Raw genomic sequence first — 16678 nt, 5'->3', positions numbered from 1 at the left:
ACATGTATGTATCAGGAGAGACCTTGTGCACATAAATACTTGCTATGAGTAAGATTGGTGCGGAACAGTGTTTGCTGAACTGCAGTTGCAGACACAGCTCGCGCTGTTCCTTCATGAGATGTGGAATGTATCGGGTGTAGGACCATCATACTTCTGTTCGGTTACAGACTAAATTGGCGACCATATTGCAGGTAGGATTGGTCAAGGACAATGTGGGAGGGATCTGCCAATCTCTGACTTTATCCTACGAATGTGAGAATACTCTGTAACACTCATCCACACAAAGAAAGATGGCCAGTCGTAATCGTAATTCTGTACTATGATCGGTGTGCTGGAAATATGTAGCTAACCTACGTGCATGGGTGTAGGACGACGTCTGGTATACTTTGGTGTATAGGGCTGAATGAACATAGTGCATAGTCGTCTTTCTGCATTTGAAACCTAGTATATGGCAACTGCAAATTAGTGGTGGCGTGATTTAGCGGTGGTAGAGAATTTGGGGAGCAACTTGCTACGTCATTGGCTGGCACTGAAATTTCAGACCACTGGTAAAATTGCTAAAACAGATCATGCTATCAACTGTGGTGTGTATTATAGTACACCTCCCCATATCAGCGGAGTCTTTCCCATTCCATTTGTCCACTGGTATACTGTTGATTACCACATAATGACTGAATGACACCAGTTGGTTGAAATGGAGTCACCCTTGGCGGAACACTGGATATGGTACTTGCCACTGTGAAGCATGGGATTAAATATAGATGTCATCCCTTTGGACAGTTGTTTGCAAGCATTCCTCAATGCTGCAAACTCATCCTACCTCCATATGCTGCGATGAACTCCACATTTTGTCACCAATAACATAACAGCCCATCTTTTTATTTCTACTACCTCGCACCTGTTGTGAACAGCAATTTCTGGTGATGGTCAGTATCGGAACAGAAACCATGTACATGACCGTAAACGAAGAAACAATGCTTTTCAAGATGGAACCCAGGGACATTTGCGAAGCTGTTGCTGTGGAAGTTGAGATAACTTGTATAGGATAGCTGTTGGAAATGCTCTACAATGCCAAAAGCTCTTCCAATTTCCATACGTTGCAATGTATTCCACATTTTTGTCACTGAGAAAATTTGTCCTTGTGTTTTGTTTCTACTGACCTTTGTGTTATAGAGGCTGCATAGTTAATACCAACTGATGTTCAGCTTTCTGTGAGAGCCAATGGATCGAAACGTTTTAATGTCACTTTACCACCTGACACAGATCTCGAAATCGTGACAGGAAAACAACGTCTACGGCAGTGAACATTGCTGTTGTCGTACACTATTAGGATGTGTCACAGCTGGAAAACAATGTTTTGAACTGCTTATGAAGGAAAAATACAGGAACTCTCTTTTGTGATTGATAGTCCGTTAGATATGGTCTTCCTCCAGTACAGTCGACAAAACTATTTGCAGGTCTGATCAAGCGACTTCGACCACTGGGCGCCAGCTCCAAAGCAGTGATAAGTGTATAAGTAATATTCTCGATGTCATGACGCAGATATGTATCAGAAGAGAGAGACACCATAAAATTTTTTGAAAGTATCTGTTATAAGACAGTTTCTCACAATTTGTTTTGTACATGCAAATGTGTTATAGCATTGAACTGATAATACGGGATCTGCCACAGTGTACAAAGCAGCAACATCCTGGTGAACTATAGCTTCTTGTTGTTGTACATTAAATGATTGTGTTTTTTTCTGACATGTGCAAGAGATTCTCTTATTTGTATCATTGTTTAGTTGTCTTCACGTCATTCTGTGTTGGCGAAGGACTAATTCTTTGACAATCGCCTCACGGTGGCGAGCGACCGCAGGCTCATCCTCCAGGGCGATGGTAGTAGGCCACAAAGCAGGATGTGGTGTGCAGAAGTGGTAGCAGCTGTCCATTTGAAAAGGCCTATGTCCCTTCAGTAGGTGGAGGGAGGAAGGCCGGGAGGGGGAGGTATGAGGGGAAGTAGTAGTGCATGTAATTTCATTTGTTCTCAGCTATACGTTGTGGTGAATGCACATTCGACTACAGCTTTGTCTGCAATCTTTTGGGACAACAATTTTCTCCAATACATGTGCTGCATTGTGACCCATTGATTATGAGCGCTGGTTTGTCATCACAGGTTCAATGTGTAATTAGAACAGTGACGCATTTTCCATCAGTTTTGGTAGCATGTACTGACTTCGATTAACTGGGCTGCAGTGTGATTGTCGTGCAGGAGTCTAACGTCAAACAGCAATAGATACAGACCTCAGCTGTATGCTTACAGGTAATACTGTTATTAAATTCGTCTCTTTCCAACGCCAGCATCTCGTTAGTTGACCATATTTCCAGCCAAAAAAGAAATAAGGATGGTACCTTCCACTCCAGTCTTTCTTTCCCACCAGTTTGTAGGTCTGAGTGCATCTGCCACTAGTTTTGAGTGGTACTGTGAAACTTTTTCCCAGCTGGATAACACCATCAATTTTTTAGGTCTATTGCGATTTTAGGCACTCCTTGTGTAGCACTGTGCATGTAGTTGTGTAACTAAGGCCGATATGTATGATTAATAGCTTGATTATGACCGATCTTTACTTTGGTTTTCCAACCAAAACAAATAAAGTGCACAAACATAACCTTCCTCCCCTGCATCCATTTGCTGGGTGGTGCGCTTCAGCTTTAAGGCATGAAGGACCAGCGTTCGAATCCCAGAGAGGGCACCACCACTTTTAATTTCCCGCCAATTTCCGAGTGGGGAATGGGGTGGGACTTCAGCATTGTCCTGGAACGAATAAATTCCCGCCAAAACTCGAAATTCTAGACAAAACTCGAATTCCCGGCAGTAGGATAGTTGGGGGAGGTGGTGGTCGGGGGAGGGCAGGGATCCACACGCTGGCTGAGAAAAACACATGATGTCATCTGTAGCTGGGGGTGTGAATGGGTGTGTGGGGGTAATTAACTGATCAATTTAATTAATATCTATATCAATTTGATATCAAAATTGTGCCAGCACCCCATCTCCCTACTACTCACGGAATCCTTGCATCTGTCATCACCGCACTACAATCAACTGTTGGTGGAGGCTGTTGAAATGATTCCCCTGTAATGTACAGAGGTGCTCGTCTTCTGGAAGCGCTGTTTTGTGATGTCCACATGAAAAAAAAAATTTTTAACAACCTATCCCCTCGCGGCCTGAAGACATTTTTTAAGAAAATGGTGAATCAGATTCTATAAAATATTTTGGCATATTGGAACTACGTAAGATAATATTTTTCCTAATTTTTTTTACTAAGAATTTAATTAGAAAAGCACTATCGTGCGAGTCAGGTTTTCATTTCGTCGTAATTGACTTCTGAGTAAGAGTAACAAACATCAGTTATGGATAAAAGTTTGTTCTCGTTTTATTTTCATTTCATAGAAATACCCGCAAAACTATACACACTTTACAGCATACGTTTTATGACATAAAACTTTAACAATCACAACAAACCGATAGCTTTTTTGCAACAAAAACATAGCGCGGAAATCTTCAGTTCCTTTTGGAAGAGTTTGAAATAGTCCTTTCCGTTTGCAAAACTGAAGTACTGCTTGCATTTTATGCCCTTTAGTTCTGATTCTGCAGTCCTTATATTGACGTGTTCATCGTGACAAAATGTAATCCACTGTGGACAAGTGGTCATATGTATCGGAACGCGTGTCCTGGTATGGTTTTCGCCTTTCTCGAAGTGCATGATCCACAGTATTCTGCTCTTCTCTTTCTATTTAGACAAGCGAAAAGTGTCTCATCGAGAAACATACTAGAAATGGATTAATTCAATATGCTGCCACTACATTATTTTGCAGCATACGCTTTGCATCAAAGAGATTAATCACGTAAAAGAATCAGTTTCTAATGCTTCTGCTGAGTCGTTGCGTTCAGCGAAATTTGTTGCTGGTGATTTAGTCGTGTATTCCTGAAAAAAACTTGAAGCTTATCTTATGCAGGAAACGTTGAATTTTCCCGAACAGTCAAGTAAAATGTTATGATTTGTGTTACACTTTCACATGCACCGAGTGAACAAGTAGCTAAATCTCGTCGTTTTCAGGGACAGCGAACCAGACGCTTGTCTCATTGCCAGGCATGCGCATGTTTACTGAAGCTGCACTTAAACTGACCATCATGTAAGAACATTAAAGGTTTTTCAGATGTTTGTATTTGATGTCAACTGCAACTGCACGTCTTCTCTGTCACCTGTCAGTTACCTTTTTTTACAAACCCACTCATTCAAGTACGCACACATGCAGCCGCATAAATGAATGTACCTCTTCCTTCCCCTCATCGTACCCTAACACTCAAACGCCACTCGCACATTTACGACTCAACTCTTTTTTGACAGATCTTCACCACAAGCGTCTCACAGTTTTTATCAAGACATTCTGTTCGATAGATGAATTATGCACCACTCACAGTTATCTAGTTCCAGCTCATCAGACTAAAGCATCTACACACTGAAATAAATAAAAGATTTAGTACTAAGAGTTCTTTTACTGTTCCGTAGTTTGGACGGGTGTGTAAAATATTGCACTGACCAATTTTCAGACAGATGAATTATGCTTGCGAAAACTACGTCTTACAGTGTTACGCTACATTACAGAATTTTGTACGACGGGAGGGATGTATTTTAGTTATCTTCGAAACACTGCAAAGAGACAGTGACTAGTTAAACCTATCTTCTATTAGTTATACCTATGCTATTATTTCATGGCACACGAGAGAAAGGGAGAGAGAGAGAGAGAGAGAGAGAGAGAGAGAGAGAGAGAGAGAGAGAGAGACATGCCTACATTCCGTTATCTGTAACTGAGTAATTTTCTGAAATTGATCGGCAATTAGCCAAAAATCTGTCATTTCCGCACATGCCTTTCTGTTTTATTACGTTACAGATGAATTAAATAACGTGAGCTGAATTTGTCGGAGACTACTAATGATAATTTCTGTTCTCATACAATACAGAGGTTAAGTGGGAAAGAGTGTTACGTAAAGAATAATATCTGTTTCGATGCACGAAAATTCGCTGTGGTGCACTTTCTCCATAAACGCAGTTTAATTACGTAAGGATTTATGATTATATGTTGAATTTAGATACTCAAACCCCTGAATAGCCTACGCAATACCGGATAAGTACGGACGTAATTCAGAATGCTCGTGTGTGCTCGATTGCTTAACAGGCCTCTGAGACCATCACACGAACTAGCTGATTCGTACCACAAAGCCTCGAAAACGTGATACTATTGTGTTTCTAGTTCAGCTTATACCACCGGCACTTAATCGTCGACCGTGTTCAACGAGCGAGGTGGTTAGGTGACATACACTGGACTCGCTTTCGGTAGTAGATGGTAGCAAATTCCAACCAAGAATTCTGAAACAAGCTTCCCTAATTCAGAGGGAATATTAGAGGTCGCACTGACAGCGCCTTCATTGTAGCACAAGTTAAGATTACTGAAGAACGAGGAAGGAAATCGTATGTGAGCTTTTCAAAGAAACAGCCCAGCATTTGCCTGGAACGATTCTGGGAAATTATGGGAAATCTATTTCTGGATGAGCCGCCGTCCTTCCGAATGTGAGTCCAGTTTGCTAACCTCTGCGCCACCTCGCTCGGTTCATTGAGTTGAACAAAGTGTTGGGTTGAGCTGAACAAAGCGCGCTATTACCTGCATCATTACAGTAGCTGACACTCCGTCTGTAATCATCTCATCATTTATAGGATTGCGGGAAAAAGAAAAGAAACCTTGATTTCTTGCTCTCCGAATGGCACTGACACAACAACACCGCGATGCTGTCATTAGAGTATCGAATCAAATTTGTGACTGTACTGAGAAATTCTTGGTGGGGTGCAGGAAAAAATTACATCTGATGGAAATTCATCGACAGGTATAGAGGTAACTCCATGTGTGCCCCAGAAAATTTGTTGACGTCATTCCTGTCGGTGACGTATGTTAATCTTGTGACACAAAATAATAAAAGTAACTTCAGACATTTTTCAAACGATGCTGTTATATAAGTAAGTACTTTTTAAAAATACTGCACACAATGTTCTAAGAGATGTTCGTAAGATTTGAAAATGAAGCGTTTATTGGTAAGTTGCTTTAAATCTTCAAAAACGTATCATTATATACATAAGATAATTCAGAACATTCAGAAACGTAGTATGTTGTGACTACAATATCTATGTGTCACAGCTAGAATCAGTCAACTCATATGCATGTAACAGCGTATAGGGAAATAAAATGAAATGATCACACCGGCTCAATACAAGGTAAAGAATGTGGCAACTTGCGTTCTTTGGCACGATAATGGGAAATGAGCAATGTCCACAAAGTGCTTACATGGAGCTCGTGCAGTCTATCGTAGAGTGTTGCTCAGGTGAATGGACCTACACCAAATAGATCACAGAAACAGGGGAAATACAATAACAAGGCCAATGAAAACGATCACGAGTTCATTTGACTCCACGGGACAGTGTCACGAGTATGAAAAACCTAAACAGGTAGATACTGGGAGAAGATGTCAGGAAAGGCTTATTATAAAGATTGGAGAACCGTATTAAGAGGAATGGCGAATATATTAACGCCCTAAAAAGACTCCAGTCCTCGGAAGGGTATTTATGTATTTGTCTTCCCATCCTCTGTGTGTGAACGGAACAAGAGGAAACCCTAAGGTGTCTGCAATGGAAAGTGCCTTTTGTTAGGCACTTCAAAATAAATACAGCAAAACTAATAGAGAAACTGTGAATAATGACCAGAGAGGGAGACCCACTAGTGGGAACAACCGAGGTATGCCAACGAAATGTGATCGAAAAAGACAGCAATGATAAAGTCTCAGAGAAAATTACACAGAAGAATGGAGTTCCCCAAGGGGACCTTATGTGTTCAACGCTGTTGAAAATCCATACAGCAGATATGACAAACTTAAGAGAGGCTGACTCAAAAGCAGAAATGATGCTGTTCGCAGACCACGTGTAGATAGAATCAGCAGCAAGAGAGGACGTACAGAAGACATTAGAAAGACTGGAAACACGGGAAATGAAAAAATGACCTAAAAGTAAACCAAGAGAAGACAGTTGAAGATGACTTTTAGGAAGGGAGGAAGACCATACCCAAAGACCATGTAACTATATCCAATTAACCACTGCAGATAATACGGAAATATAGATACTTGTGTTTTATAGACAACATCATAATATTTCAAGATGCATATTCAGGAAAAAAACAGCAGCAGTCACCAAAGCCCCGAACTATATCTCAAACATAACGAACCTATCGACAAGCACAATGAAATGAGCGTTTGGCGTCATTGGCCGGGAGGCCCCTTACGGGGCAGGTCCGCCCGCCTTGGTTCAGGTCTTATTACATTCGACGCCAAATTGGGCGACCTGCGAGCCGGATGGGGATGAAATGATGATTAAGACAACACAACACCCAGTCGCCGAGTGGAGAAAATCCCCGACCCAGCCGGGAATGGAACCCGGGCCACTTAGGACGGCAGTCCGTCACGCTCACCATTCAGCTATCGGGGCGGACGACAAGCAGCATGATGACACTATTCAAAGCTGCAGTGGCCCCAGTCGTAACATACTGATTAGAGATCATCTGGGAGGAACTTAAGGTAGACTATATGAGAAGAACAGAAAAATTTCAGACGATGAAACAGATAGTAGGAGTGGGAAAAACAGCGCTACCCGACCCATGAGACTTGTTTCATGGAGGACATCAGATTTCAACACTACTTTCCAGAGAACCATACCAGAAACTGATCGACATCAGCGACCGGAAGAAGAAGATACGACTGGAGTTATACGGCACAAAAGCTACGCTGTAGGAGAGCTGCAGCAGAGAATGTAGGAACCAGAGGCCATCAACAAGACCCGCAATACATGGATTTCTACATAAAATCTCCCACGAAACGATAGAAGATTGCAAATGTATGTTATGTGGACAAGCGTGTAAAAAATACGACTGTACAATGTGTATGAAGAGAGATAAATTATAATGGACTAAAGAACTGGTATATTAATGCTCAATCTGAGCACATTTTTAACTTTAATCATAAAACAGTGATTTAGGTAGTATGGATGTAAATGAATCACAGCTGGTGCCTACCAGGACCTCACTGCTACCCCATGGATATCCACAGATGGTTTCTAGCGTAACTTACGCAACAGCAGTTCTGACGGAGCACAAATACAGCGATGGTATCCGAGTTTCAGTCAGGCGGTCAGTTCTAATCCACCAAAAAGATACATTTGTAGCAGTGCACGGTGGCATAGTGTTCCTGAAGTGTCAAAGTAGTAACCGTGTCATCCTCTGTAACGAGAGAAATGTCACTTTATGTAACATTATTAGACTGTGTGGGGAATTCGGTTAAAACCGCGACTGCACAGTTACCGCCTTTCTTGTTCTGCGTCTTTCTGGAGGCGTTTGGCAGTAGCGCGCACCTCCTCGTCCTCCGCTGCCGAGGAATCGTCTCCAGCGGTCGGGACGCCCTTCTGAATGAATGAGGCCACTCGACGTAGCCAAAGCGCCAGCACTTGAACACGTCCTGCGCCCAGCCGTGGTCTCGCCTCGCCATGGAGTGTCGGAGCATCTGTTGGCTTCAGCTAATTTGAACCTTCCTCGACTGTTCCTGGCGATTCGCTCTGTCTCTCTCTCTCTCTCCGTCTCTCTCTCTCTCGCTCTCCCTCAGAGAGTGTGTGTGTGTATGTACGTATGTATGTATGTGTGTGTGTGTGTGTGTGAGAGAGAGAGAGAGAGAGAGAGAGAGAGAGAGAGAGAGGGAGGGAGGGAGAGAGAGAAAGAGAGAGAGAGACAGATTCTAAATGATCAGTTGTTAAGTTTCCAACACTCATGTACAAAACATAAGCAAAGGGATACCAAGTGAGTAAGCCGTGTTAGGACAGTGTTCGCACACAGTTCTTGTAATAAAAACCAGGAGTGCTTGTCACATCAGTATTGGTTTGCTACCGAAGCTACGTTGAAAAATACATAACATTAAGACAACGTCGTGATAGTAAATCGGTGTTTTATAAGTGAACTGACAGTAAAATGTCCAGCATACAACCAAATGAGAAAAAACAGACAGATAAGTGTAATCTACAATTTGTTCGCATTAAAATTACTCGTATGTTGTTGACTGATGGCTAATCTATAAATATCACATATAAAAATAAAACTGTTACTCCAGTTAAAATCGACTACAGACATCTTAATGTAAAAGGCAAAACCTATGGAAAATAAATATTGCAAACACAAAAAACACAAAATGTTTCAGTACTTAATTTTGGGAGGATATGTAGCTTTATTTTAGTGAATACATATTCAAACAAAATTGTAATAGGAGCACAATTCTGGTACCTCGACAGAAAGATGTGGCACCCCAATGTGCCGGGATGGATACAATGATTTGTTAGGGAATTTGGACCAACAGTGATTTTGAGGTATTGTTTTAAATAGTAATCGATACTCTAGATATCGGATCTCGGATGGAATTGACGTCGGAGCTCATCCCACATATGTGTTGGCTTGACAGATCGGGTAATCCAGATGGCCGAAGGGCTCAACATAATACAGGTACGTCATACAGACTTGTTTCTGTCCTGTTGAGAGACTGTACGAAGGTGTACGTCAAGATGGTTCAAATGGCTCTGAGCACTATGGGACTTAACATCTATGGTCATCAGTCCCCTAGAACTTTGAACTACTTAAACCTAACCAACCTAAGGACAGCACACAACACCCAGCCATCACGAGGCAGAGAAAATCCCTGACCCCGCCGGGAATCGAACCCGGGAACCCGGGCGCGGGAAGCGAGAACGCTACCGCACGACCACGTGTACGTCAAGAGGCCAAGTTCTGGGAAGACCATGGCTTCCATGCCAGTCATCGGCTACTTGAAGTCCAAACAGTGTATATCTCTGTACAGTTCTAACAGAATGGATTTCTGGAGCTCTACTTTCTAATCTGCGGTGTACTGACTCATGACAGAATCTCGTTCACCTTGCACTGGTCTGCTGGGGTAACGTAAAGCACGTTCATCATAACGCGTGATTGTCGTGAGCGGCGGTTTTCGCATGTGGAAACACCTTCTCTGCTCTGATGGAGACACACCCTAGATCCTTTTGCTCTCGGAAACCCGGATCCTTAGGTAATATTCAATGTGTGATAGTCCACACGTCTTGCAACGTTTATCAACACACGTTCAAAATCGATTAAATCGTGCTTCACTACACAGATGTCCGTCACAGAGTGTTCACATACCACGTCTGTACTCTTGCGATACGCTGGAACGTTCGAGTGTCATGTGCGGCACATCTTCAAATGGGACACCTCTTTCCATAACTTTTCGTCCCTCTGTTTGTCTCATTTTAGTTAACATGTAGGGACAAGGAAAGTCTGTGACGTGCTACTGAGCATGCATCAGTGTGTCTCACAAACACGTGGGTGACTGTATCTCCCCCTCCCCCCTCCCACCTCCCCCACCCCATCACCGTTGCAGTCATACTCGCACATACTGATTACCGGAGGTAGAGCCGGCCGGTGTGGCCGTGCGCTTCTAGGCACTTCAGTCTGGAACCGCGTGACCATTACGGTCGCAGGTTCTAATCCTGCCTCGGGCATGTATGTGTGTGATGTCCTTAGGTTAGTTAGGTTTAAGTAGTTCTAAGTTCTAGGGGACTGACGACATCAGAAGTCCCATAGGGCTCAGAGCCATTTGAACCATTTGAATCGGAGGTAGAGCAGGACCGGCCTTCATTTATAAAAATGCTGCCACCCAGCTCCTCGGCAGTCTGCTTCCCAGATATTGTATCACTCCAAACACATTCATTTTTGTTGTGACGTCAATGGAACAATACTTACGAAATGTCGATTTTAGCATACCTCCAGCCAGTGAGTCGAGACGTCACGGAATGTTGTTAGTCTTGTATTTGTACCCGGATGACAAGTAAAGTGAAGGGGTTATTACGTGTTTAGTGATTGGGGCATTCGCTTCATGGTTTGGTCTCAGTCAGATCTTAGATGAGGCATATTTTCAATCGAAAATTCCCATCCAACATCAGACCACTCTATCGTACACACGCCCAAATTCTAACAGCCGCTTACATGTACCCTCAATGTTGCCTCCTTCACTATCGGTCAAGTACTCGTAAATTGTTTCACTCCTGGAAGGGTCGTTTGTCTGGGGCCCACTAGATGAAAAATCCTGAGAAGTTTTCGTCTTACATTAAATAAGTTAACGTTCCGAACCACCCATCTAGACACTCTGAGATCGTAGTGGCACCGAAACAGATGTTGACAGAGACAAGGCCGAAATATTGCACGTATTGTTCCAAAATGTTTTCATTGAGGAAGATCACAGTGTAGTTAGTCCGTCAAATTGTCGTATGAACATGGACATGACGGATATTGAAATAAGAGACGGTGGGATAGAAAAGCAGCTTAAAACGCTCAACAGAGGAACGGTCACTGGACCAGACGGGACGGGAAATTCACTGAGGTGGCAAAAGTCATGGAATACCTTTTAATATCGTGTCGGACCACCTTGTGTACGTCTTGGCACGAATTCAACAAATTTTGGAAACTATTTGCAGAAATATTGAGAAATGCTCCCTCTATCGTCATACAAAGTTGCGGAAGTTTTGCCGGTAAAGGATTTGGTGCGCGAAATGACCTCTCAGGTATGTCCCACAAATGTTCGATGGGATTCATGTCGGGCGATCTGAGTGGCCAAATCATTCGCTCCCATTTTTCAGAATGTTCTTCAAATCAATCGCGGAAAACTGTGCCCCAGTGACATGGCGCATTGTCATCCGTCAAAAATTCCATCGTAGTTTGGGAACGAGAAAGCCATGAATGGCTACAAATGGTTTCCAGGTTGCCGAACATAACCATTTTCAGTCAATGATCGTTTACGTTGGAAGAGAGGACCCGTTTTGGAGCCACCACAGGCTTTCACGGTGGATTGTTGACAACATGGGTCCATGCCTCCGTGCGGTCAGAGCCACACTCGAACGCTACGATCAGCCCTTACCAACTGAAACCGGGATTCGTACGACCACCCAGGCCACGGTTTTACACTTGTCTAATAGGCCTATACAGCCTTAATAGAGAAGCGGTGCAGGCAATGTCATGCTCTCAGCAAAGGCAATCGAGTTGTTGTCTCCTGCCATAACCATTTAACTCCAAATTTCGCCACATTGTCCTAACACATACATTCGTCGTACGTCCCACATTGATTTGTGCGGTTATTTCACTCTGAGGTGCTTGTCTGCTGCTGGCAGCTCTACGCAAACCCGCGGCTCTCTGTCGTTAAGTGAAGGCCGGCGGCCACTGTTTTCTGTGGTGAGAGCTAATGCGTAATATTTGGGATTCTCGGCACACTCTTCATACTGTCCATCTCCGAATACTGAATTCCCTAACAATTTACGTAATGGAGTGTCCCATGCGTCTAGCTGCAACTGCCATTCCGCGTCCACAGTCTGTTAACTCCTCTCGTGCGGCCATAAAGGAGTCGGAAACCAGTTCACGTGAATCACCTCAGGACAGATGATAGCTTCGTCAATGCACGGCCCTTTAATACCTTGTGTACGCCATACTCCCGCCATCTGTATATGCGCCTATTGCTATCCATGACTTCTGTTACCTCACTGCAAAGTGCGCGAAGGAACTTACTCCTCTTCTAGCAGCAGCGTGCCTTAATTCGCTGGAGGAGCGAGGCACTCTTTAATGATTGGAAAAAAGCCAGGTCATTCTAGTTTTAAATAGAAGTCCTTGAAGAGAGACAAAAGTTATTGGCCTGTATCGCTGACTGTGGTCCGTTGTAGAATTTTGGAACATATTTTGTGTTAACGTATAAAACGTCCTGAGATTGAAAACCTCATCTGTAGGAACCAACATATGTTCCGAAAACAAGGCGCTTGCGAAACTCAGCTCGCTCTTTTCATCCACAAGACCCAGAAAGTAATAGTTCAAATGGCTCTGAGCACTATAGGACTGAACGTCGGTGGTCATCAGTCCCCTAGAACTTAGAACTACTTAAAACTAACTAACCTAAGGACATCACACACACCCATGCCCGAGGCAGGATTCGAACCTGCGACCGTAGCGGTCACGCGGTTCCAGACTGAAGCGCCTAGAACCGCACGGCCAAGTTATAGTTATTGGATCACAAGTTGATTCTGCGTCCCTTGACTTTCGGAAGGTTTTTGATATTGTTCCGCACTGCCACCTAGTGAACAAAATAAGAGTGTACGGAATACCAGACAAGCTGCCTGACTGAGTTGAAGAATTTCTAGAAAACAAAACACAGCATGTCTCTCTCAAAGCAGAAAAATTCAGACGTAAAAGTAGCCTCGGGTGTATCCAAGGTGGCGCTATAGTATATGTAAAAGACCTAGTTGATAAAGTCGGCTTTTTGCGGATGATGCTGTTCCAAACAGAGAAATCTTAACGTTAGAAAATTGGAGCATAATGCAACAAGACTTTCAGAAGATCTACAACTGGTGTATTGCCCATAAATAAGCAGAAAGACACATTATCACATGAGCACAGGATTACAGAAGCGCCAGTGAAAGTAGTCGATTACATAAAATATCTAGGAATATGCGTATGGACCAATTTAAAGTCAAAAGACCGTATTAAACTAATGACAGGCAAGGTAGGTGCCAGAGTGAGGCTCATTGGAAGATTATACAGGATGTTCAGTCGTCCCACAGAGGTGGTAGCTTACAAAATCCTCTATGGACCAGTACTTGAAAATCGCTCATCCTTCTGGGATCAGCGCCAGATAGCATTGATAGAGGAAATAAAGAAGATCCAAAGAAGAGCAGCCGGTTTTGTTATAGGCTTATTTAGTCAGCGTGGAAACCTGACGGAGGTGCTCAGCCAAGTACAGGCGCAGACGCTGCAAGAGTGACCTTGTACTTTACCATGAGGTCTGCTGTTAAAATTCTGAGAGTGTACGCCTCTAGAACAGTCAAACAATATATTCGTTCCCTCCTCGTATATCTCAAGAAAATACCATGAAGAAAAAGCAGAATTTGAGCTCCAACAAAGTCTTACCAACAATCGTTCTTCCCGGAACCATTCGCAAATCAGGAAATGGCGGGAGTGAATGACAGTTGCGCACAAAGTATCCTCCGCCAGACACCCTAAGATGCTTGAGGAGCATAGATGCACTGCGCGCACAACATATACTTCTCCAGAATTGATGAGATGCTCACACTGCACGAATACTAACGCATTCTGGCGACCGTTCTAGCCATCACAGATGGTAGTCACTCGTATTTCTTACATTCCACTTGACGACATGGAGAGGTTTAGAATGGTGTACACATCGCACACTGCTTTCCAGTTGCCTAATTTGTATTTGTTAGTCCGTGTGCCGTGAAACTGACTGTAAGATGATCACCGGTCGTAAGCTTAGTTTAATTTTTCGTTCCTGCTATAGTTACGTTTCCCTTCTGCTACTCGTCACGTTTAAGAAAAAATGTACTGTGCAACTCTCGGACTGAAATATCAAAATTATTTTTCTATCCCCGAGAGCTTTCCGTGGCGACCAGGATGCACAGATACACACGCACGAACAGAGAATTCAGAGTGATGTAACGAAGGAAACAACGTACGGGTGGTGCAGTATCGTTACAGCGTTATCCTATACCAGGTACGGACGTACCGCGGGCGGTTGTAGGGTGGGTTGGGGAGACCGTGGGTATTTTTTGAATGGCTGGCGCCAGGTGCAGCGAGCGATATTGAGCGCCCATTGCGGATCGGGCAGCGCGCTTTTATTGGCACTTAGCGCACCTTAACCGAGCGCCCATCATTACGACTCGAAATTTCCCGCTACACGCCTGCATTCAGTTTTATGGCTACACGTTGAGATAGCGGTGACAGATGATGGATTGTACCAGTTTCTGTCTCTCCGTGTTTTTCATACGCCCAAAGATATTTTACTGCACTCTGCAAGGGCAGTGTCAAAATAAGGTAGAATTTTTCAGCTGTATTTAGAGTAACCCATGATAAAATTTGGCGATACCGTGTTCAAAGTTGGAAATTTACTAAGTGCTTCTATTAGTTGGCTGTGAATGGCCTACCCTGTTAGTGTCAAATCATCCATTTTTTAATGATCTGCTTCATGAAACTTAATGAAACTTTCGCAGGTTACATGTAGGTGCTAGGTGTACTTACTCCTCTACTTTGGTTGAAGTTTGTATTCTACGAGTTAGGATAGAATTTCTTCTGATGTATCTGTTTTGTTACATTTTCCTTCAATTTTTGGGCCAAAGAACCTGGTACACCTGCCTAATATCGTATACGGCCCCCGCGAGCACATAGAAGTGCCACAACACGACGTGGCATGGATTCGACTAATATCTGAAGTAGTGCAAGACGGAATTGACCATGAGTCCTGCAGGACTGTCCATAAATCCGTAGAGCACGAGGGGGTGGAGCACAGCACGTTTCAATTCATCCAAGATATGCTCAATAATGTTCAATTCATCCCAGATATGCTCAATAATGTTCATATCTGGGGTGTATGGTAGCTGGCCGACGTGTTTAAACTCGAAGTGTGTCCCTGGAGCCACTGTCTAGCAACTCTGGACGTCTGGAGCTTCGCATTGTCCTGCTGGAATTGTCCAAGACTATCGGAATGCACAACGGACTTGAATGAACGCAGGTGATCAGACAGGATTCCTACATGTCACCTGTCAGAGTCGTGTCTAGACGTGCCAGGGGTCCCATATCATTCCAACTGCACACGCCCCACACCATTACAGAGCCTCCACCTGCCTGAACAGTCTCCTGGTGACATGCAGGGTCCATGGATTCATGAGATTGTCCCCATACCCGTACACATTCATCCGTTTGATAAAATATGAAACGGGACTCGTCCGAACAGGCAACATGTTTCCAGTCATCAACAGTCCAATGTCGGTGCTGACGGTCCCAGATGAGGAGTAAGGCTTTGTGTCGTGCAATCATCAAGGGTACACGAGAGAGCCTTCTGCTCCGAAAGCCCATATCGATGATGTTTCGTTGAATGGTTCTCACGCTAACACTTGTTGATGGTCCAGCATTGAAATCTGCAGCAATATGCGGAAAAGTTGCACTTCATCACGTTGAACGATTTTCTTCAGTCGTCGTTGATCCCGTTATAGCAGGATCTTTTTCCGGTGGCAGCGATATCGGAGATTTAATGTTTTGCCGGATTGCTGATACGTACATTCGTGAAACAGTCGTACGGGAAAATCCCCGTTTCAACGCTATCTCGCAGATACTGTGTCCCATCGCTTGTGCGCCAACTATAACGCCATGTTCAGACGCACGTAAATCTTGATAACCTGCAATTGTAGCAGCATTAGCTGTTCTAACAACTGTGCCAAACACTTGTATTGTTGCCGAACACAACGCTGTATTCTGCCTGTTTACATATCTCTGTATCTGAATAAGCATGCCTGTAATAGATTCTTTGGCGCTTCAGTGTACATAAACTGTAAAAAGTCAAGAGTTGTTGAGACCAGATTAAATTATTTTCTCTGACTGCTCAGGTACAAGGGTCATGAAACAGAAACAGGAAATATTAGTACATTATACTACACAAATGAATAAAAGATTTACTAAACTTCAACACACATATT

Source organism: Schistocerca nitens, chromosome 1 (assembly GCF_023898315.1).
Source record: "Schistocerca nitens isolate TAMUIC-IGC-003100 chromosome 1, iqSchNite1.1, whole genome shotgun sequence".
In the NCBI taxonomy this organism is placed as follows: domain Eukaryota; kingdom Metazoa; phylum Arthropoda; class Insecta; order Orthoptera; family Acrididae; genus Schistocerca; species Schistocerca nitens.
The sequence above is the reverse complement of the archived record's forward strand: the minus strand, read 5'-3'. Positions refer to the sequence as shown.